Genomic DNA, 22,814 nt, shown 5'->3' with positions numbered 1-22,814 from the left:
AACTGGCAAAGACCGTTCATGAGCGCCACACTGACACCCAACCCCGCCTGGAAAGGAGAAAGGGGTTGGTTGTGGCGTTTAACAAGAACCGTGGCTACGGTTTTATCCAGGACTTTACCACCGGCAGAGACCTATATGTAAATCGGAGGTCCGTCAAGCGGAGTTACCTCTCCGAGTATATGCACAACCTCCGCGAGGGAGAAGAGGTGGAGTTCACCCCTGCCGAGGGCCTGCGAGGCCCATATGCCACTGCCGTGACCCGTCCCAAGAAAGAACTGGAGGACTGGGAAGCAGATGAGGACTACACTGGCTGCGAGCGCGAACCAGCGCGCTCTCCAGAACCGGCCCATCATGCGTTTCAAGAGCGGGGCTCTTTCATTGGCCCGAATGTTTTCTGGCAGCCAAAGGTAGTAGAGAAATGGGTGAGCCCCTATCCGTCCCCTGAGCTGCCTCGCCGGGAGAAAACGATTAAAGAGATGGAGAACCTGGAAAGATTCCATGCGACCCTGGACAATATCCGGAAGGGTAAAAGGCCAGATGCGTCACCTGAGCCTGCAGCGGCTGCGCAGGATGCGACTCTCCTACCTGTACCAGCGGAAGCTCCGGAGGACAGCGATCCCGAGTCCGAGAGCCTAGATGACCAGATTGTCTGCCTGGAGGAACAGCTTGCCACCGCCAGAATCCAGACGCCACCTAAGAAGGAAGAGGTCTGCCTTCAGTGCTCGGACATCGCTGGGTCAGAGGTAAGGGTACCTGTCCCTGCCGTTCAGCCATCCTCTGTACCTGCAGCTGCGTTGAGGCCCCCAAGGAGGCCCTCTTATACTGTGCACCGACGTGTAGAGCCAGTTGTCCAGGAATCCGCTGAACCGCTTGCAGCAGCGGTACCTAGGCCAGCACAGCCTACCATTATCATGCCTGGACCGATGCGGTCCCCAACTGTGATTACCCCTAGGCCTATGGGGCCCATACCTATTAGGGGTCCATTTATGTTACAGTTGCCCCTCAATACCGTGTTGTGGGCACATCCGCCTGTGGAAGCTTATTACAGGCCTCATCTACAAGCAGAGCCAGGGAGCACCACTGAGATGCAAAGTGAATATGACATGCCCCTGTGAATTGGCCTGCTAGGCCATTGATTTCTTTGATTTGCTTTCATCAAGGGACCTCATTGCTGAGAATTTAACCCTTGCAGGACAGGAGTCCTTTGTTTTGGTTCTTTGTTGCTGCTGCCAGTTACCCACGGCTCAGTGGTGGTGGTCAACCACTGAAATACCAATTTCAGCAAAGCCATCTTGTTTACAGGATCTCCTGCCTGCTTCTTCAAAATTATGCCAAGTTGTGCCTGTTTCTATGTTGCACCTTTAACCCTTTAACCCCCTTTTCAGGTTGATTAAGGGTATCGCAGCACTTGTTTTTTATATATATGCCAATGGAATAATGTGGGCTATTTTATGTGCTGCCTTTTTATTGTGCAACATTAAATGTCAAGGAAACGTGCCCAGAGATAGACTCAAAAGTACCTGAGCCTCTGAGATTTTGCTATTTTAAAGAAATGTGCCCAGAGACGGACTCAAAAGTACCTGAGCCTCTGTGATCTTCTACCTTACTTGGCTTGAGGGTAACACTTGCTCTAAATAAGAAAGGAACCTGGGTACGGACTCATGTTTGTTCTGTGAGCCTCCAAGAACTTTTAATTGTTTTTATATTTTGTCTACTGTTCTATTATGGACAATTTGCACTTATGGACTATCCTGGTATTATTCATATGCTGCACCAGGTCAGCGCCCCTGTTCCCTCACACTATCCTGAGAGAAGAGAACGACGCCCCTTTTCACCGTTACTTGTTCCTAAGCCAGTGGAACTGCCTGATTTATGCATATAATGTATTTTTGCAAATGTAGATGAGATTTTCCTGCTTTGCATTATTTTCTCTTTTTCAGGTGCAGTATCCAGCTGGGCAGGGCCCCTCCATGTTGCGCCGAGGACGGGCAACGTTATAGCGTGGTGGTATGTAGTGTCCCACTAGATAGGCGTGGGCACTACACAAGGGTCAATTGGTGTGCGTGTTACTTCTACTCACAAGGGACAGAAATGTCATGTTTAATTATGCATTTAATGCATCTTCTAATGTGTTTTTATATGCAATGTTCCCCTGTGTAAATGCTTAGCAGGCCTAGTTGGGTGTAGTTAGACATCCCAGACACTAGAGGGAGATAGGGAGCCCCTAGTATAAATGTTCAGGCCCAGACAGGGAGAGGGAGTTCAGAGTCAGGAGTCTGTGGAGACAGAAGTAAGCAGGCACCAGCCAGAGATATGCTGAGGGCCTCCTCCTGACATGCAGCTTGATAGCCCCGGCTGCTAGCTATGACCAGGAGGCTAGTGAGGAAACCTATCCTGCCTGAAGTCCAAGAGAGCCTTAGTTAGCTCAGAAGACACCCCAGTAGAAGGACAGGACCTACAGTCATTCACGAGTCAAGTAAGGATATTTCCAGCCAAGATAAGTACATTAATAGGCAGAGGAACTATAAAGCAAAGCAAGGATTTATACGGGAGGAAGATATATATTTTACCAAGGATTTAAGCCACCATTTAGGCATCCGGGCCTTGGGATAGAAACCAGACAGGAGTTCTAAAAGAACAGTGTACACTATTTCTGAGGAAAGGTACAACCTGATTCTGAGTGTGTTATGGATTTACCCTCTGAGTATCTTGCATGATCAATACCTGCCATCTTGTGGAATAAGCCTGCTTGTGAAGCTTGTGATCTAAAGGACTGTATAACTATCTTGCTGTACAAAGTTGGATTGTTTAAGTAAAGCAACGTTTGGTTCACTATACCACCTGTGTACCTCACTTATTCCAACTATAAATCGGTGTGCCACCGTTACAGGCACTGGCGTCACGAATCCAAAAGGGACCTTGCCCCAGGCACTCAAAATACCTGTAACATCCAGGGCACCTCATCCACCATTAGGCCTGGTCCCTACATACCGAGTGTGCCCCAGAGGAACTGTGTCTACCTCTCCTTCACTGCCGCATGCCTGCCCAGGGTTCTCCTCCAATACAGTGAGCAACCCTCGATTGCCCATAACCGTGACCTCACTTCGCAATACCCTGCAGGTCTGGCGTGCTGCAACTGTAAGCCGTGTACCGGGATGGGCTCCCCAGGATACAGCGAAGTCACAGACAAGAAAAGCGACACCGACACCAGCTTTTTATGCAAGGACAGAAACTTTAACAGTAGTAATAACACAACAATATAAAGACACCCAGAATATTGTGTATTCCAGACTCCCTCCCCCAGTCAGTGTCCCTCTCTGCTGGACAGACCTGGACCGGTGGTGCACACAACAGAGCCTACAAGTCGTGCTGTGCCTCAAAAGGGGACAAACCTAGCCGGTGGCAGACACGGCAGAGCCTGCAAGTCGTTACCGTGCCGCAGAACAATTCTGTGCAGTCTAGCAAAATAGAACCCTAGCTATCTAACTACTTGAAGCATAAACTTGGTTTCTGGTACTGGAGTCACTGATGCAACATAAGGCATAAACGGGTTCACTGACCTAAGTCCCTTCTGTATCAGAGTGTGGCTTTGACCAGGATGGCCACAAATCCCTTTACACAAATGCGGCTTTGCCGAGGTAGATGATGTTTCACTACACAGCTCACAGCAGCCTTCCTGGAAGCAATCCTTTCTCAACAAGCAGGATCAAATAGTAAGCAGCGATCAGTCTCTTCTTTCCGCGACTACGATCACTTTCAGGCTCCCTGCAGCCAGGATGTAACCGGATGGCCTCCGTCACACACAATCCTCTCAAGACATCAGCACCTTCACTTCCTGGTTCTCCTCACAAAAACAGCCTGCATGAGTCATCATCTATTTTACATATTAAAATCCCAGAGTGTACTGGTTGTAACTGCGAAACAGTTGTACTGCAACATTGTACTTTGTACCCCTAACACACAAATATAATACTTAAAGGGGTTATCCGAGTTAACTTAACCTTATCTTTATGGCTTTATTTCTCCTATACCTTAGTTTTCCTAAATCACTTACTGTACCTATCTTGTGCCGTTTCTCTGCTACACTAAACAGTCATGTGACCGCCCACGTCATCAGCTGTGACGTTCCGTTGACATGGAGCTCTCTGCTTGTCGGAGTGACTAAGCCATGTCAACGGAACGTCATCAGCCTTGGCCACGCCCCCACCTCTCTGCATTACAGTCCGTGCGGCTGTGAGTTGATCGCGCATGCGCGATCCTCACTTGTGCCGAGGCTACATCCAACTTTCTAACTGTGGCTAATAGCTTAACCCCTCCCACAAATATAACAGATCAACCCCTCCCACAAATATTCATGAGGGAGAGATGAGTCATTGTTGTTACTGCTGCATGTAAACACAGCAATAACAGAACCTGGAAAAGGTGTAAGGATCGTTCTTTTTTCAAAAAATCAAGCTTGACTAATGTATATGTATATCCTGATTAATTTTGTTAGGTTTTATTTTTTTTCCCATAACTCGGATAACCCCTTTAAGCCGTCTGTTAGTTAGGTGCACGTCATATACCCATTTATTGCGTGAAGTACACCTGCACTGCATATGTGACAGGGAAATTGATATAGTTAATCCGTCTGTTAGTTAGGTGCACGTCATATACCCATTTATTGCGTGAAGTACTCCTGCACTGCATATGTGACAGGGAAAATAATATAGTTAATCTGTCTGTTAGTTCGGTGGGTGACCTCAAATAATGAGGAGAGCATCAAATATGGGACAAGGCCCTGGCTGTGGTGCTGCTGGGGATGGTGGAGCTCCTGTTGCAGGGAGAGGACGTGGTCGATCTGTGCAAGCTATACGCCCAAATTAAACACCTTCCTCAGGTGCACGTAGGCGACAGAACGTTCAGCGTTATTTTGTAGGCCCAAATACCAGTGTACGAATGGTGAGGCCAGAACAAGTAGAGGCAGTAGTAGATTGGGTTGCTGACAGTGCCTCCTGTTCCTTCACATTGTCTCCCACCCGGTCCGCTGCTGAAAGTGCAGAATTGGCACCTACAGCCCATGTCCATTAGTCTTTCACCTCACCCCCTTGCAAATCAGCCAAGCAGTCTGAGCCCCAAGTCATGCAGCAGTCTCTTATGCTTTTTCATGACTCTGTTAGCAGGGTTTCCGAGGGCCGTCCACATAGCCCTGCTCCAGAAGTGGAAGAGATTGAGTGCACTGATGCCCAACCACTTATGTTTCAGGATGTGGACATAGGAGGACCACCGCAGCACATCTCTGATGATGACAACATAGGTGCCAACTGCTGCGGCTTTCTGCAGTGTGCAGAACAGCAAGGAGGGCAGGGATAAAGAGTGGGTGGAAGATGATGTGGAGGATGATGAGGTCCTAGACCCCACATGGAATCAAGGTCATGCGAGTGACATGTGCAGTTCGGAGGAAGAGGTGGTGGTCACACAGCACCAGCCGCACAGTAAAAGAGGGAGCAGTGTGTAAAAGCAGAGTGGCCGTCCCCTAGCCAGTACGCCTGCTACTGCCCACTGCACACAAGGACTGAGCACACCAAAGCCAGAACCAAGGAGTTCCATGGTGTGGCAGTTCTTCAGACGATGTGATGACGACAAAATGCGAGTGCAATCAGAGCCTGAAGCGAGGCAAAAATGTTCTAAACCTGAGCACCACCTGCATGACCAGGCATCTAATTGCAAAGCATGAGCTGTAGTGGAATAAACACCTCAAAAAACACAAAAGATCACAGGCTCCTCCTGGTCCCTCTTCTACTGCAGTCTCGGCCTCTTCCTCGCCCTATGGAGTGACAGTGGCACCTGCCACCTTGCAAACAGAGGATGTGGCAGCAATGCCACCACGTCCGTAACCAAGCATCTCCACAATGTCCCATGGACAGCTTCGTTCAGCTGTCCATCTCCCAAACACTGGAGATATATAGGAAGTACCCCCCTACCTACCCGCGATCCCTGGCCCTGAATGCCAGCATTTGAAAATTCCTGGCCTTTGAAATGCTGTCATTGCGTCTGGTGGAGACGGAGACTTTTAAAAAACTTATGGCGGTGGCTGTCCCACAGTACGTGGTTCCCAGCCGCCACTACTTTTCCAGGAGAGCCATCCCTGCCCTGCACAACCAAGTGGAGGACACAATTAGGTGTGCACTGCGCAACGCCATCTGTGGCAAGGTCCACATAACCACCGATACGTGGACCAGTAAGCACGGGCAGGGACGTTATATCTCCCTAACTGCACACTGGGTAAATGCAGTGGCGGCTGGGCCTGAGGCGGATAGTGCAGTGGCCAGGTATGGGTGGGTAATGTTCTGTATTTGTCGTGACGCCAATTACAGCGTGCGCAGGGTACTATCCCAGGGCCCTTCCAAGGTGTTATAACGCACTTTCCAGATTAGGAATGCCAGAGTGGTGTAATGGCCTATAATGTCTTTGTAGAGTAGTGGTAATTGTGTCACAGTGTCTCCTACCTAGGTACGGCCAGACTCCTGGCTCCTAGGCTCACTTGCAATAAATTTGAGTGTAGTGATAGTAGAAGTAATAGAGGAATTTTGCAGCAGAAATGATGTCTAGACCTTTGGATGAAGTTCAAACGTTTCTTTACTTGACATAACTTGTATCCAAGCAGTATACAGCTTTGGTCTCTTGGTCCCAGCAGGTTTTATTTGGAGCTTGCAGTATAAGTTGTCTGCTTGGTAGCTCTGTAATTGTGACAGGAATTAATCTTCTATTATTTACATTTGGCCACTGGAACCATCAGTGTCCCTGGATTGACACGTGTTAATGATTCTAAAAAATAGCTTTTATTCCTTGTCCATAAAATAACTTTCTTAGAACTCTATATTAACCCTATAGTTAAAATTATCAGCATAGCCTGACTGCCTGTTGGTAATTATCACAATATTGTCTATGATTATCGGGTCCGTCCACTAGGTGGCTCTGTGTATCTGCAGTAGCTTATTTCATACGTCCTTTATTGTTCAGGCGTTTCTCTACTTGTATATTGCACGCTGTTCTTCCCACAGCGTGTAGGCTCCTGTGCCACCTTACTGGACTAGGCTCTTATACTAGTATCTCTCTCAGACATAAATACAGGCCAGGTTATCGCTGGCTAAAACGCTAACTTCACTAGCTGCCCCCCGACATGTTTCGCCAACCAGGCGTCTTCAGGGGTTTGGGCAGAGGACTGAATATTAGGGGCGGAGCCAGGTTTATAAAACCTCCCTTCTCTCGTCATAAGTATATACAGTACAGACCAAAAGTTTGGACACACCTTCTCATTCAAAGAGTTTTCTTTATTTTCATGACTATGAAGTCATCAAAACTATGAATTAACACATGTGGAATTATATACATAACAAACAAGTGTGAAACAACTGAAAATATGTCATATTCTAGGTTCTTCAAAGTAGCCACCTTTTGCTTTGATTACTGCTTTGCACACTCTTGGCATTCTCTTGATGAGCTTCAAGAGGTAGTCCCCTGAAATGGTCTTCCAACAGTCTTGAAGGAGTTCCCAGAGATGCTTAACACTTGTTGGCCCTTTTGCCTTCACTCTGCGGTCCAGCTCACCCCAAACCATCTCGATTGGGTTCAGGTCCGGTGACTGTGGAGGCCAGGTCATCTGGCGCAGCACCCCATCACTCTCCTTCATGGTCAAATAGCCCTTACTTTCAAAGTTTTCCCAATTTTTCGGCTGACTGACTGACCTTCATTTCTTAAAGTAATGATGGCCACTCATTTTTCTTTACTTAGCTTCTTTTTTCTTGCCATAATACAAATTCTAACAGTCTATTCAGTAGGACTATCAGCTGTGTATCCACCTGACTTCTCCTCAACGCCACTGATGGTCCCAACCCCATTTATAAGGCAAGAAATCCCACTTATTAAACCTGACAGGGCACACCTGTGAAGTGAAAACCATTTCAGGGGACTACCTCTTGAAGCTCATCAAGAGAATGCCAAGAGCGTGCAAAGAAGTAATCAAAGCAAAAGGTGGCTACTTTGAAGAACCTAGAATATGACATATTTTCAGTTGTTTCACACTTGTTTGTTATGTATATAATTCCACATGTGTTAATTCATAGTTTTGATGCCTTCAGTGTGAATCTACAATTTTCATAGTCATGAAAATAAAGAAAACTCTTTGAATGAGAAGGTGTGTCCAAACTTTTGGTCTGTACTGTATATGGTCAATATACTTATGACGAGAGAAGGGAGGTTTTATAAACCTGGCTCCGCCCCTAACATTCAGTCCTCTGCCCAAACCCCTGAAGACGCCTGGTTGGCGAAACATGTCGGAGAGCAGCTAGTGAAGTTAGCGTTTTAGCCAGCGATAACCTAGCCTGTATTTATGTCTGAGAGAGATACTAGTATAAGAGCCTAGTCCAGTAAGGTGGCACAGGAGCCTACACGCTGTGGGAAGAACAGCGTGCAATATACAAGTAGAGAAACGCCTGAACAATAAAGGACGTATGAAATAAGCTACTGCAGATACACAGAGCCAACTAGTGGACGGACCCGATAATCATAGACAATATTGTGGTAATTACCAACAGGCAGGCAGGCTATGCTTATAATTTTAACTATAGGGTTAATATAGAGTTCTAAGAAAGTTATTTTATGGACAAGGAATAAAAGCTATTTTTTAGAATCATTAACACGTGTCAATCCAGGGACACTGATGGTCCCAGTGGCCAAATGTAAATAATATAAGATTAATAGTCCCAACACGTGCTAGGGGGATATGTGTAAATCAACCTAGGAATTAATCTGCACTTTTCTGTATCTTCTGCTGTATGAGGGACAGACTAGCTGAGGAGGAATAGCTTCTTCTAGGTCTCTGGACTTAACTTACAGATAGATTCTCAGGGGATGCTTTCTTCCTGGAACTCTGAAGGTTGTAGTTTCTGCTTTCTTCATCCAGCTGAGGCAGAAGGTGCTCAGACTGGGAATATGACCAAGTCTCAGACGAGACCAGGTCCTTGCTTTCTTCCTTATACAGGCGTAAACTCAACTCGCTCTAACTAGTTTTTCCCTCCCTTGCTACAGGAAGATGGAATAGCCCACCTCTCTTCAGCAGGGGGGCAGCTAAGCTGGAATACTCAATTCCAGCCTAGATTTACTAAACTGGGACTAGTACCTTGCGAAAGTGTTGCTGCCACCTGCTGGTGAACCTGAAAAATTACAGGAACATTTACATTTAACATGGTTTTAGATGCACATTTGTGAAGACATAATATAAATTATATCAGATTACAATATACAGGCTCTTAACAGATAGTAGCGGGGTAGAGGAGTGTACTAACACAACTCTGGGGTGTTACAATAGTAGTTTGGCGCATGTCCTTCCGCCACTGAGGATTGCAGGACGTTTCTCTTTGCCTTCTGTTGCCTCCTCCTCCTACTCCTCTTCCTCCTCTACTGCCTCATCATCTGGTCAGCGTAACACCTTTACCCCCAACTTCAGCACAGTCAGGGGGAAATGACAGCAGGCTGTTTTGAAACTCATCTGTTTGGGGGGAAAACCCCACACCGCGCAATCTATAAATTGGCTCTCTCAGGGTGCTCGCCTAGACACGTTCCCAGCTCCACCTCAGGAACACTTTTTATGTAAATATACAAATCGACAGCACTCCAGACTTGCAAGTGAAATAATCTGTGATTTTTATTCAGCCGGACATGGTAAGGGTACTTTCACACTAGCGTTTTTCTTTTCCGGCGCTGAGTTCCGTCCTAGGGGCTCAAATCCGGAAAAGAACTGATCAGTTTTATCCTAATGCATTCTGAATGGAGAGTAATCCGTTCAGGATGCATCAGGATGTCTTCAGTTCAGTCTTTTTGACTGATCAGGCTTTTCAGAAAACCGTAGCATGTTGTATTTTTACCTCCGGCCAAAAATCCTGAACACTTTGACTGAACGCCGGATCCGGTCATTTTCCCATTGACTTGCATTAACGCCGGATCCGGCGCCGTGTGTTCAGTCAAACCGGATCCGGCTTTTGCATGTTAAACACAAAAAATTAGAAAAAAAAGTTAAAGTCCATAAATGGCGGATCCGTTTTTTCCAATGCATTTTTTCATTGTGATCAAAATCCTGATCAGGATTCAAATGTAATTCGTTTTCACACGTTTTTCCGGATCCGGCGGGCAGTTCCGGTGTCAGAATTGAATGCCGGATTTAAACAACGCTAGTGTGAAAGTAGCCTCATAATAAATTCAGGCAACGTTTTGGGCTATATGTAGCCCTTCATCATGCTTATGAGAAAATATAATAATTAGGGGGTTACCACCACCCTAAATACTAGAACCACAAGAGTGGCTAAAAACACAGGCTAAATAGATAAATAGAAATTAGTGAATAGAAGTGACAGAATCAAGACCAGAGGCCTGGGTGGTACAGGGATGGAGCAGGCGGCAGAGAACAACAGAGACCATTCATAATAAATGAAGAAAGGTTGAGAAAGCCAAAAGTATAAGGAGCTTACCCTGGTATATAATTGCAATCCTGTGGACGCCGGCACTGTGATGAAGGGATTCAGGACGCCATCTTAAATAAGCTTAATGGGCGGAGAAAGACCTGTAGGGGAGCTAGGGGTAAAGCGTGCTTAGCCAGGGCTCCGGAAAGATGCCGGAGCCGGCAGAAGCTGGTGCGCATGTGCATGACGCACTGAAGACGTGGGCGCCATTTTGGGATAGGGCAAGAGCCGAACAACTCCTGGATATGCCTGTTGCGCGTCTAAGATTCCAAACCTCATATGATCCAAAGGTCTAGACTCCCATATAGAAATGACAGTGGTAGGGGTAGTAGGAAACAAGCTAATAGCCATGTGGACATAGGATTATTTAACCAACCAGGCTTATAAATCAACAACCACTATAGTAAGGGGACATGACAATAAAATGTGATAAGGTACCTTTTTAAATTAATATATACATATATCTCAGGCTGTAAAGAACAATAGTCCGCTGATAACATAACATTTGACCCACCCAGAACAAAAGGGCTGGAATAGTAAAGATGAGGCACTTGGAACATGCTTCACTCGTTATTAGACGTCAAAAGATCCTGTGGGTAAAAGAATAAGAAATGTAGAATAATGGTAATAATTATAACAACATCATTCATATTCCTGTACCACTGAAAGATATCATGATAGGTAACTCAGTCCCAACAATAATCTTTATTAAGACCAACAGGATGTAAGGCGTTGAGGCGGCGGATCCAGGCCATCTCTCTCTCTCGGAGCACTTGTTCACTATCCCCTCCTCGTCTTAGTGGGAGAACCCAGTCAATGACTTGTAAGCGTAATTGGCTCACCGAATGTTTGTGTGTGAGGAAATGTTCTAATAGGGGTGCTTCAAGTTTCTTTGAACGTATATTCGATTTGTGTTGGTATATCCTATCCTTGATTTTTTGGATTGTTTCGCCAACATATCCCATGCCACAAGGGCATTTGATCAGGTATATAACGTAGCTGGAAAGACAAGAAAAATGGACCCTAATATCAAAGACTTTGCCTGTAGATGGATGGGTGAAAGACGGGCACTTCGAGACATTCCCACACTGAGCGCAAGTAAGACAGGGGTACGTGCCTCTAATGGGAGTATTTGTGATGGTTGTCTGGACGCTATTTGGTTTACAGGAGCCCAGGTCAGATCTAACCAATATGTCCTTAATGTTTCTAGCTCTTTTGTAAGACATTAATAGTCTAGTTGGGAAGATATACGGAAAATTCCCTTTTAGGATGTGCCAATGTCTAAAGACAATCTTTTTGACCTCTCGGCTCAAATGAGAAAAGGTGGTGACACAAGGTATCCGTTTCAATAAAGATTCAGGGACGGGTTGTTTGGGAGACAACAAACTCTCCCAAGATAACTTCCGAACTCTACTGAAATTGCCTTGAAGAATGTGGGCCAGGAAACCCCTCTTATGGAATTTTTTAGACATATCGCAGAGTCGGGAGTCCACAATATTGGTATCAGAGATGATTCGTTCAACTCTCATGAGTTGTGATAGCGGCAGAGATCTAACCAAACCAGGGGGATGGTCGCTATCAAATCTAAGCAGGCTATTCCTATCTGTGGGTTTGGTGTATAGGTCAGTGTGAAGACCACGATCCCTTACCTCAAGTTGAACGTCCAAGAATGGGATTGTTGTCATGCTGAAGTCCAGAGAGAGATGGAGTCCACACTTGTATTAATGGTTGCATGGAACCTAAGTAGGTCCTCCTGAGAGCCCTGCCAAACACAAAACACGTTGTCAATATAACAAACCCAAAGTAGAACATTATCTTTGAAAAATGAATGCGTGTATACCACTTTCTCTTCAAAATTATTCATATATTTGACCACAAAAGTGGGCGTGACATTACAACCCATTGCTGTACCTGACACTTGTAAGTAAAATTGATCTTCGAACAAAAAGTAATTGCGTTTCAACACAAAAGATAGCATAGTAAGAATAAACTGCTGCTCTCTAGTTGAAAATTCCTGATGAAGTACAAGGGTTTGCTTGACACATTGTATGCCCTGTGGGGATCCGCTCTGGTAGGCAGTGGTAGCGAGTGCAGTATAGAGGCAACACAAACCAGTCTTGGTGTAAAACACAATGCTTTGTTTATTCACACGGTGCATATTTGTGAAAGACGATGCAGTTCATAGGGAGGGTGGTCACACACAACAGCAAAATAATAGTTCAAACACAAGTCCATGCTGCAGGCTACTTGAGGCCTGTTTCAGTCACATAAAGCAAAGTCTATTTAAAGCCAGGAGTAATGTCACCTTTTTCTCCTTGGTGATTTAAGTCCATGGGTCCTGCTTCTAGCCACAGGACACGGATCCCTCCTGGCTTCAGCTGCGGGTTCCTGCACACTCCTTTACAGGCCTCAGCACGCAGCCCAGCTCACCTCCACTTCTTACTCTCACAGCCAGAGCACACAGAAGCTCCACATTGCCCACCACACCCTTGTTGCTGGTCGGGTTTTAACCCTTCCCTGCAAAACCTGGCCTGGACCGTGGGGAGACAAGCACCCGCCCGCATATCTGCCTGCTCCCAATAAGAGCCGGCCCGGATCCGCTGTGTTAACAGCATAACCGCTGCAAAATGCACTTTTCCGGCTCTTACTCCACCGGGGCCAGGACCCCCGGTGGCACGTACCTCCCGTCTACCACCACCCCAGGTACTCTCCTACAGCCCTCAACAGTAGGGATGTTGGAATATAAACTCGCGACATCCATCGTCACCAGGGTACATTTGGTCCAGTCAGGATGGATGTTTTGGATTTTATTCAAGAAATCAGCAGTGTCTTTGATGAAGGATCTGCCACTCTGAGCATAAGATCTTAGAAGGCAATCCAACATCCTAGACGCTGGTTAGAATAAAGAGTCGCAGCTTGACACTATGGGCCTACCGAGGGGATGATCCCGATTTTTGTGTACTTTAGGTAGGGTGTATGACACTGGAATCCGTGGGTGTTTAGGGATAAGAAATTCTGCCAACTTATGATTAATGATCCCACCTTCATGAGCTCCCTCGACAATCGTTTTTAGTTCTTTCATGAAGTCCTGGGTGGGATACCAAGTAATATGTGCATAAGTTTGTTGGTCTCTCAGTTGGCGTAAAATTTCTTCCCTATAATCTGATTTATCTGTGACCACAATACCTGAACCTTTGTCCGCTGTTTTAATGACAATGTCCTTGCATTTATTCAAGTTCTCAAGGGCTAGTTATTGTTTTTTAGATACAGTATATTATGTCTTACCTTTCTTGGGGGTGATTTATTTTCTAGTTTCTTCAGATCTTCTTGTACTAAGGAAATATAATTTTCAACAACATCATACTTTTTGGGAGGTGTGAAGTGACTCGAAGGTTTGCACATTCTGGTGCACTCTTGGAAGTGTGAAGGTGAAGTCTCGCTGTGGGTAGCCCAGGTTGGTTTTTCAATTTCAATAAATGCTCTCCGTCGAATTGCTCTAAAGAATCTCGACAATTCCTTATCAAGTTGGTAAGGGTTAGTGAAACTGGTGGGTACGAATCCTAGGCCTAAATTTAAGGCAGAGATTTCTTCATTTAACAGGGTTTTCCTTGATAAGTTAATTACCAGATTATCGGTGTCATCTTGGTTCCTTGTTTCATTGATGATTGGTTGCAGTTGGTAGATCTGGTTCAAATAGGATCCCGTAAATATTGACGGGAGTAACGCTCTCTGCCTCTTGTGTTTCCTCCCCGCCCTCCTTGGCAGTCTCTTCTTCTGAAGCTCGGTTGTTCTCTGCCTAAAAAATCCCCTTCAGCGATATACCTGATTTGTCGCGTAATCTTGTAAATCCCGTTGGAATTTTGATCTCTTCTGGTCTTCAAGATTTCGTTTGAAGATGTTAATTTAATCATGTACCACATTTAATTAATTGTAAATTATTATATTTTCTCATTAGCCTGATGAAGGGCAACATATAGCCCGAAAAACGTTGCCTGAATTTATTATAACTACGTCCGGCTGAATAAAAATCACTGATTATTTCCCCTGCAAGTCTGGAGTGCTGTCGATTTGTATTTTTGTATGTTCAGCAGATGATGGTACCTAGGATTCCATTGTGATGTCACAAGGTATAAATAGCATATGTGACAGTATCCCGGATCCCATTATGATGTCACAATGTTTTGCCAGCAGGTAACGTCACAATGTATGGTCAGCAGGTGATATTATTTAGGATTAGATTATGATGTCACAATATATAAGCAGCAGTTGTTGGTATCCAGGATTCCATTATGATGTCACAATGTATGGTCAGCAGATCATTGTATCTAGGATTTCATTCACATGTCACAATGTATGGATAGCATATGATGGTTGTCACGGTCCAGAGGACAGGCAGACCTCCGGAACATCTTGCAAACATGGCACAGGCAGAATACAGACCAGGAAACTAACTGAGTACTTTATTACACATGTAATAAAGAACATGATAGTAAAGAATAAGCAGGTTAGGCAATAGTGGTAAAACTACCACTGAACCAAGTGCACTGGCAAGGCAGGAGGCCAAACCCAGGGGGCGGAGAGCCAGCGAGCCCTGTTCTTCACAGAGCCCCTGGTGGGGATGAACTTGGCCGAGGGCTCACTGGTCGCACCTCCAGGGTGGTCTACCTGCAGAGAACCACGCTGATGCAAGCACCAGCAGTAAACACAGACAACAACAGAAGGACTGGAACCCAAACAAACAGCACATGGATCAGACAAGACAAATGGGAACCAGCACACAAGAAGATGCTTGGACCCCATGCGGAATGGAACCATGGCAGTCACAGACAGAGCTGCACACAGACTAAATGTCTGCCCTCCGGAGAACCCTGGATCCCTCTCACGAAGGCAGGACAAACACAGGACAGGAACAGAAGCAGTAGGCACAGCAAGCAAGACATGGAACAGACTGGATCAGAAGCAGTTGGGCACTGCTAGGCAAAACATGGAACAGGCAGGATACAACATCAATGCTTTACCAGGCGACACCACATAGAAAGGCAGATGGCAAACCTCCCCTGGATCAGCAGCAAGGGGCTACACCTAGCAAGGCACAAGACAGAACTGACCACAAGCCCCACAGCTCACAGATAGAAATAGCTGCATTAAAGAGGGCGCCTGATAAGCCACACCTAGGAACAAACAAGGGAAAGTTAACCCCACCAGAACCAGACACCAACAAGTAAATGAGCCTCCACCTACACACTAAAGGCCGCAGCCAGCACACATTCAAGCAACCAGCATACACAGGAGAAAGTCTGCAGCCAGTAAGCAAGAGAACCTGCAGCCAGCCTCCACGGCAACAGTGACAAGAACTGCACAGAGATACAGACACGGGGAGTAAACACATTCACAGTCATAGTTCACACACTATACCGCAGCCAGCTTGCAGCCCCAAGCAACCAGCCTGCACAGGGGTCAGCCTGCAGCCAGTACAAGGGAGGTCAAGCAGCCAGCCTACACGGCCACAACTGTTACAGTGAACCACACTATGACAATGGTACCCAAGATTCCATTATGATTTCACAATGTGTGTTTAGCAGATGATGGTACCTAGGATTCCATAGTGATATTACAATCTATGGGCAGTGGAAGATGGTATCCAGGACTCTATTTTGACACAATGTATGGTCACTAGGTAATAGTACCAAGGTTTCCTTTATGATGTCACAAGTATTGAAGGCTGCTTGCAGCCTGTAATTGTGGGAGGGGCGCGCTTACCCTATTTAAGCCCCCTCCTACAAGCAGAAGGGCGCCCGGTTCTTGCTTCTGCAGCATCCAAGCGCCTGACGTCACTTCCGGTCGCGTCTCTCCGTCGGTTCGTCATCCCGTTCGTGTTACCAGCCGCTTCGTCTCTCGTGAGTATCACCGCTCTGCGGCCCGGCCAGACGCGCCTTGCCACCGGCACCTCGTGTCCCTGTTTAACTGCCGGCAGCTCCGTCGGATTCGGGGGGCTGACAGCGCAGCGGCGGCCCGGTCTCCTCGCTCTGCCGCCGCTACGACAGCCATCATACCACATCATGTTAACACATGGGTACCGTGCGGATTGGTGGAAACCATTTAGGAATGCTTAAACTGTTCATTATGTTGTGGGGTCCTGGGGCTGACAGCGCTGCGGCTGCGGGGTCCGCTTGCCACCGCAGCGGCTGCGATCTCCCCACATTGTGGAACCCGGATGTTTGCAGCGTGTCTTGGGAGTCAGGGGTTAATTAGTAGGCCTCATCTCCCTGGGTTATTCGCCTCCAAACAGGTGCCCATCTCGGCGTGCGCCGCCGGCTGGGGGGGGGGGGGGGGGGCGGCTGATCGATGACGTCATGGGGGACATGGTTCAGCCAGATTAGTCATTTTCACTGCTGACAGCGGCACCCTGGCATCCCTGTCTTCCTGATGTGGCCCGGTCCGGGGGTGCCGGGCGGCGGAACTGTCAGTGCGGCAGTGTCACGAGTTGGAGGTCCCAGGAGAGACCACCGCGTCGTCAAGCAATAAACGGAAATCAGGTACAGACACATAAGAGTTTATTGCACAAACATACATGGAAGGCAGCACAGACAAAACATGAGCTCTATGTACCGTCAGCACAGTGGGAGAAAACCCCCACTGCGCCACTGTCTAGTAATACTCCAGAGGGGCATGACTAAACAACTCCTGGTGTTCACTAGAGCCCTAGATGGTAGGGTTAGACTTTGCCGCAGGAAGTTGCCAGGGTCCACTCTGGAGCGTGAACTAGACAGTGACAGCAGGAGCGAATGGACAACAGGTACCAGAAGGTACCGACGGCACATAGGCAAACATAACAGACAGGTAAATACAAAACAGGGCAAATAATAACACAAGCAGGAGTTCATGCAAGGGAGCAGGAGTGGCAATGAGCAGAGAAGAACTTGCTCCACCAGTAGTAAACTGCATGGCCTTGTCATGCCACTCTGCTGCAAAGGCTTGCTGAACACAGACATATGAATACAAAACAGGGCAACTAATAATACAAACAGGAGTTCACGCAAGGGAGCAGGAGTGGCAATGAGCAGAGAAGGACTTGCTCCACCAGTAGTAAACTGCATGGCCTTGTCATGCCACTCTGCTACAAAGGCTTGCTGAACACAGACATCAGAATAAACACAAAGTAACTAAAACATAACAGGCAGAACAGATAACAGACAGACGACGTTAATGAACAAGTAGGGAAACCCACAGAGCACAGACAGACAGACACGGATCCCATGGGTCAGCAGCATTGGAGAGAGAGTACAAACCAGGAGCAGGACAAGACAACACACACCAGGAGAGCTGACACAGAACTGAGGAAACCTCAGCCTTATATACAGGTTCCATGGGTGCAGCAGAGAGACCACACCCATGGAGCAGACAGAGGATTAACTCCTAATAGGCACACAGGGGAGTTAACCCATAAAGAACCACAAATGACACAGGAACAGAACTTCAGCGAGGAGCGCCGAACAAGCAATGACGGAAGGTCACAGCCAGAGATAGTGGCTGTGACAGGCAGGCTCGTCCCTCAGCTCATTTGCCAGCTAATACCGACTGCTGGCCTGCTGCCCTGTTTACCCCGCGCAAAAAAAAAAAAGAACCTTTGATCCTATGTAAGGCTGGGCACCTTGCGCAACAGCATCTCACTACTCCTCGAGCCACTCTGTGGGTGGGGTTCCCGGCCACCCTGTTGCGGGTTCCCTGTATCCAGGCATCTTGACCCTGAACCAGTGTCTTCCCTGAATCGCTCAGGTGCATGTCTTCCTTGAAATCACCCAGGTGCAAATGTCTTCCCTGAATCGCCCAGGTGCAAATGTCTTCCCTGAATCGCCCAGGTGCAAATGTCTTCTCTGAATCGCCCAGGTGCAAATGTCTTCCCTGAATCGCTCAGGGGCTATGTCTTCCCTGAATCGCTCAGGCGCTATGTCTCCCCTGAATCGCTCAGGTGCAATGTCTTCCCTGAATCACTCAGGTGCAATAACTCCCCTGAATCACTCAGGTGCAAGGTCTCCCCTGAATCGCTCAGGGGCAATGTCTTCCCGGAATCACGCAGGTACAATTTCTTCCAGGTATCGCTCGAGTGAGGTCCCTGAATCACGCAGGTGTGAGGTCTCCCTGGATCACTCAGGGCAATGTCTCCCTGAATCGCTCAGGTGCAATGTTCCCTGAATCACTCATGTGCAATGTTTTCCCTGATTCGCTCAGGTGCAATGGTTCCCTGAATCGCTCAGGTGCAATGGGTCCCTGAATCGCTCAGGTGCAATGATTCCCTGAATCGCTCAGGTGAAATGGTTCCCTGAATCGCTCAGGTGCAATGGTTCCCTGAATCGCTCAGGTGCAATGGTTCCCTGAATCGCTCAGGTGCAATGGTTCCCTGAATCGCTCAGTTGCAATGTTTCCCTGAATCGCTCAGGTGCAAGGTCTCCCTGTATCGCCCGGGACAATGTCTCCCTGAATCGCTCGGGTGTTTTTGTTCACTGCTCAAGGGACTAGCGGGTCGCGGCCTCGCTGGGCATCGGTCAAACACAGCTTATTTTTTCGTAAGCAGGGCCTCGGCCACCAGGGCTGCAAGCAAGCCACGGTCGTTGCGCCAAAGTTTCTCCCGGTTCAGGTAAGATTCAGCCACGAGGCTGTTGTTACGCCCTGTCACTGCATTGGGTATTTGTTGTCACAAGCTCCCGTTCATAGGTCTCCGTCTCAATACAGAAGTCGGTAGCGTGGTCCTTTTTCGTTTCAGGTAAGTAGCGGACAACGCTATTCGGTCAAAAAAACGTTCCCCTGTAGCTCTCGTTCGGTCACCCGGGGGAGGGGGAAGGATATCTCATCTGTCACCTTCATACCTCCTCCATGCAGCTTGAAGATGTCAGGCCCCGGAGTCAGAGGATAATCTGTCCTTGCCCGGGACCTCCGTATCAGGCCGCGCCAGCAACCCCTCCCTGCGGAGCTGGACCATTCCAAAACTGGTGGCAGAGCTCAGACGAAGAGGGATTCACCATCCTGCCACCGCGAGAAAAGTGGAGCTGTACCGTCTCCTAATGACGGCACCATCGGGTTCAAGTGAGGAGCCTTCTCCCTCATCAATCCAGCTAACCCTCCTGCATCTGCAGGCCACCATCGCCAGTCTGGCGGGTTCGGTCGCGGATATCCAGACTAGGATGGGGGAGTGGGAGTCCCAGCCTCCTCCGGCCCTGCCTTCCCCAGCCCTTCCGGTCTTACCGTCTACGTCCCAGGATTCGGCGCCAGGCACGGTCCGTTTCAGGCCCCAGATTGCCCCCTCGCATTACATTCCAGAAAACCTGAAAAGGGACATCCTGGCAGGGAGGGACGTCAACCTGGCGTCCATTCTCATTGCGTCGCAAGACGTATCTGAGAACAAAATCATCAATTGCGGGGAGGTCTCAGTGGTTCTTCGGGCCAAGGATACCCGCCTGAACCGAAAACTATCGGTCCCCGAGTTTGTCTTGGCATTTAGCCTTTACCGAGATACCATCTGCAGCGTCCAGCCGCACAGGCGTGAGGAGCTGGACTCCTACCTATACCAAGTCACTGACTTAGGATACAAATACGGGGGGAAAAACTTCTACGACTACCACAGGTCTTTTTCCGCCAAGGCGGCAGCTGCCCTCGCCCAGTTCCAGTTTATCACAGACTGGGCGAACTTGGACATGGATCTGTTCTGCCGCCATTTTGCCGGGTTGCAGGCCCCCACGTGCGCTGCATGCCAGTCCATCCAGCACACGGCCGACTGGTGTCCCAATCTTCCCACCCCGGCCCGGGAAGGCTCCCAGCCAGGCCCCTCTGGCACACAATGGTCCCAGGGTTCCACCGACAAGCTGGGCAGGCCCATCACTTTCTTAGGCCAGAGTCAGGTTTGCAACAACTTTAACGCCGGGGGCTGTGGTTTCAACAGTTGTAGAGCCTTGCACGTGTGTTCCCTCTGCTTCAGGGCTCACCCCCGCTCCGGCTGCCCGAAAAGGCAACGTAAGGTTCTATGACTAGCCGACATCAACATTGAGCTCTTGGGCGTCCTGTTGCGGGATCACCCCGATCGCCAGTCAGTGGAGTTCCTTATCACTGGTTTCGAGAGGGGTTTCAATACAGGATTCATTGCCCTCCCTCAGGTTTCCTGGGAGGGAAGGAACCTACAGTCGGCTAGGCAGGACCCAGAAGCGGTGGCCACCCTGTTGCAGGACGAGGTTCGCAAGGGGTTCCTGCTAGACCCCGTTCAAATCCATTCCCTTCGCGCCCTGGGTACGGTAGTCTGGCCACGTCTGGTCATCCATGTCCCACGCCTGTCTTTGTGCTTCAGGCTTCGTTTGTCAGTCACGTCTCCCGCCTGTTTACGTTATTCAGGCCACGTCTTTCATTTACGTTTTATGCCTGGTTACGTTGATCAGGTCACGTCTGTCATTTACGTCTCACGCCTGTTTTTGTTATCCAGGCCACATCTGTATTTCACATCTCATGTGTCATTTACGTCTCAAGCCTGTTTTCGTTATTCAGGCCACGTCTGTCATTCACGTCTCATGCCTGTTTTCGTTATTCAGGCCACATCTGTCATTTATGTCTCACGCCTGCTTACGTTATTCAGGCCACTTAAAATTAAAAAAATAAAAAACACCACGCCTGTTTACGTTATTCAGGTCACGTCTGTATTTCACGTCTCATGTGTCACGCCTGTTTACGCTTCAGGCCACATCTGTCATTTACGTCTCACGCCTGTTTTCGTTATTCAGGCCACATCTTGTCTCTCTCACTTTCCACGCCTGTTTACGTCATTCAGGCCATGTCTGTCATTTACGTCTCACGCCTGTTTACGTTATTCAGGCCATGTCTTGTCTTTTCACGTCCCTCGCATGTTTATGTTTCAAGCCACATCTCTTCTTCTCATCCCATGCCTGTTTCACATCCTCAGGCCACGTCTCGTCTCCCCCAATGTCTTATACTGTCCTCCTTCCGAGCCATTTTTCTCATCCATGTATTCCGTCCGCATCCTTCAATCAGGCCACTCCGTTTTCTCACACACGTCCTGGTTTTTCATTCTGGTCACGCCCCTGTTATTTTTGGTCTCACGCCTGCCGTGTCAGTCAGGCCACTTCGTTCTCTCATCCATGTTCGTCTGTCTTCATGGCGGCCTACCCAGGCATCAGGTTCATTCATTTACAATCTTACTCATTGGCCATAGGCTCCTCCACTAAAACTTTCACTTTTATCTCAGTCAAGAAACGATTTCGACTACGCCGCCACGAACCTTCAGGACCTGAGGCCCTCGTTAGACCAGGTGGGATCTTCAGGTACTGGTCCTCTCTTTATCTAAATTCGTCCGTGCACGGAGCCTTGTCACGTCTTTTTCTGGGTCACTCCAAGTGTTTCTCTTGGGGCGGCAAACGCAACGCGCCTCCTCGGGTTTCAGGGCCCTAATGATTCCGAGGCTACGTCTTGTTTAACCCCAAAAAACACTAAACCATGCTCTCTCTTTCAGCTTCCATGTCACGTCATTCTGAAATTGATGACTCCGCTTCCCTTCCGGATTCCCTGGCATCCAGCCACGCCAGTGTGGGGTCACTTCGGAGCTGGACGATCCCCAAAATTATAGTAGAGTTGACCAAAAGAGGAATTCGTTACCTAGCTTCGGCCAGGAAGGCGGAGCTTTACCGACTCCTGGTGTCTGATTCCTCTCCCTCCGAAGAGCAGGTGTCAATGTCAACAATCCAGTTGTCATTGACTCAGCTGCACGCCACCATCAACACCCTAGCGACTTCCATTTCAGACATTCAGAACAGGCTGTCGGCAGTGGAGTCCAGAGATCCGCCTCCCAGCCTCCCCGTCCCTCCTCTCCCAGTCGGTTCCACGTCCCAATCTGCATCCTCAGGTAGGGTTCCCGCCTTGTCCAAGGTAGCCCCGTCCCATTTTGTGACTGACACCATCAAACGAGATATCTTGGAGGGTAAGGACGTCAATTTGGCCGCTATTCTCATTGCCACCCACGACACTGTTGAGAATAGGACCATCACCTGCGAAAACTTGTCGATAGTTCTCAGGTCCAGGGATGCCCGATTAAACAGGAAACTTTCCATCCCAGAATTCATCCTGGCTTTCAGCCTGTTCAGGGACATAATCTGCTCCGCCTTCCCCGAAAGGCGCGAGGAGCTAGATTTGTACTTGTACAGGGTCGCGGACCTGGGGCACAAGTACGGAGGGTACGCATTATATGACTACCATCTTTCCTTTTCGGCCAAAGCCGCCGCGGCCCTCGCCCAGTTCCAACGGGTCACCAATTGGGCATCCCTGGAC

The sequence above is a fragment of the Bufo bufo genome, chromosome 3 (genome assembly GCF_905171765.1).
Source record: "Bufo bufo chromosome 3, aBufBuf1.1, whole genome shotgun sequence".
Lineage (NCBI taxonomy): Eukaryota > Metazoa > Chordata > Amphibia > Anura > Bufonidae > Bufo > Bufo bufo.
The sequence above is the reverse complement of the archived record's forward strand: the minus strand, read 5'-3'. Positions refer to the sequence as shown.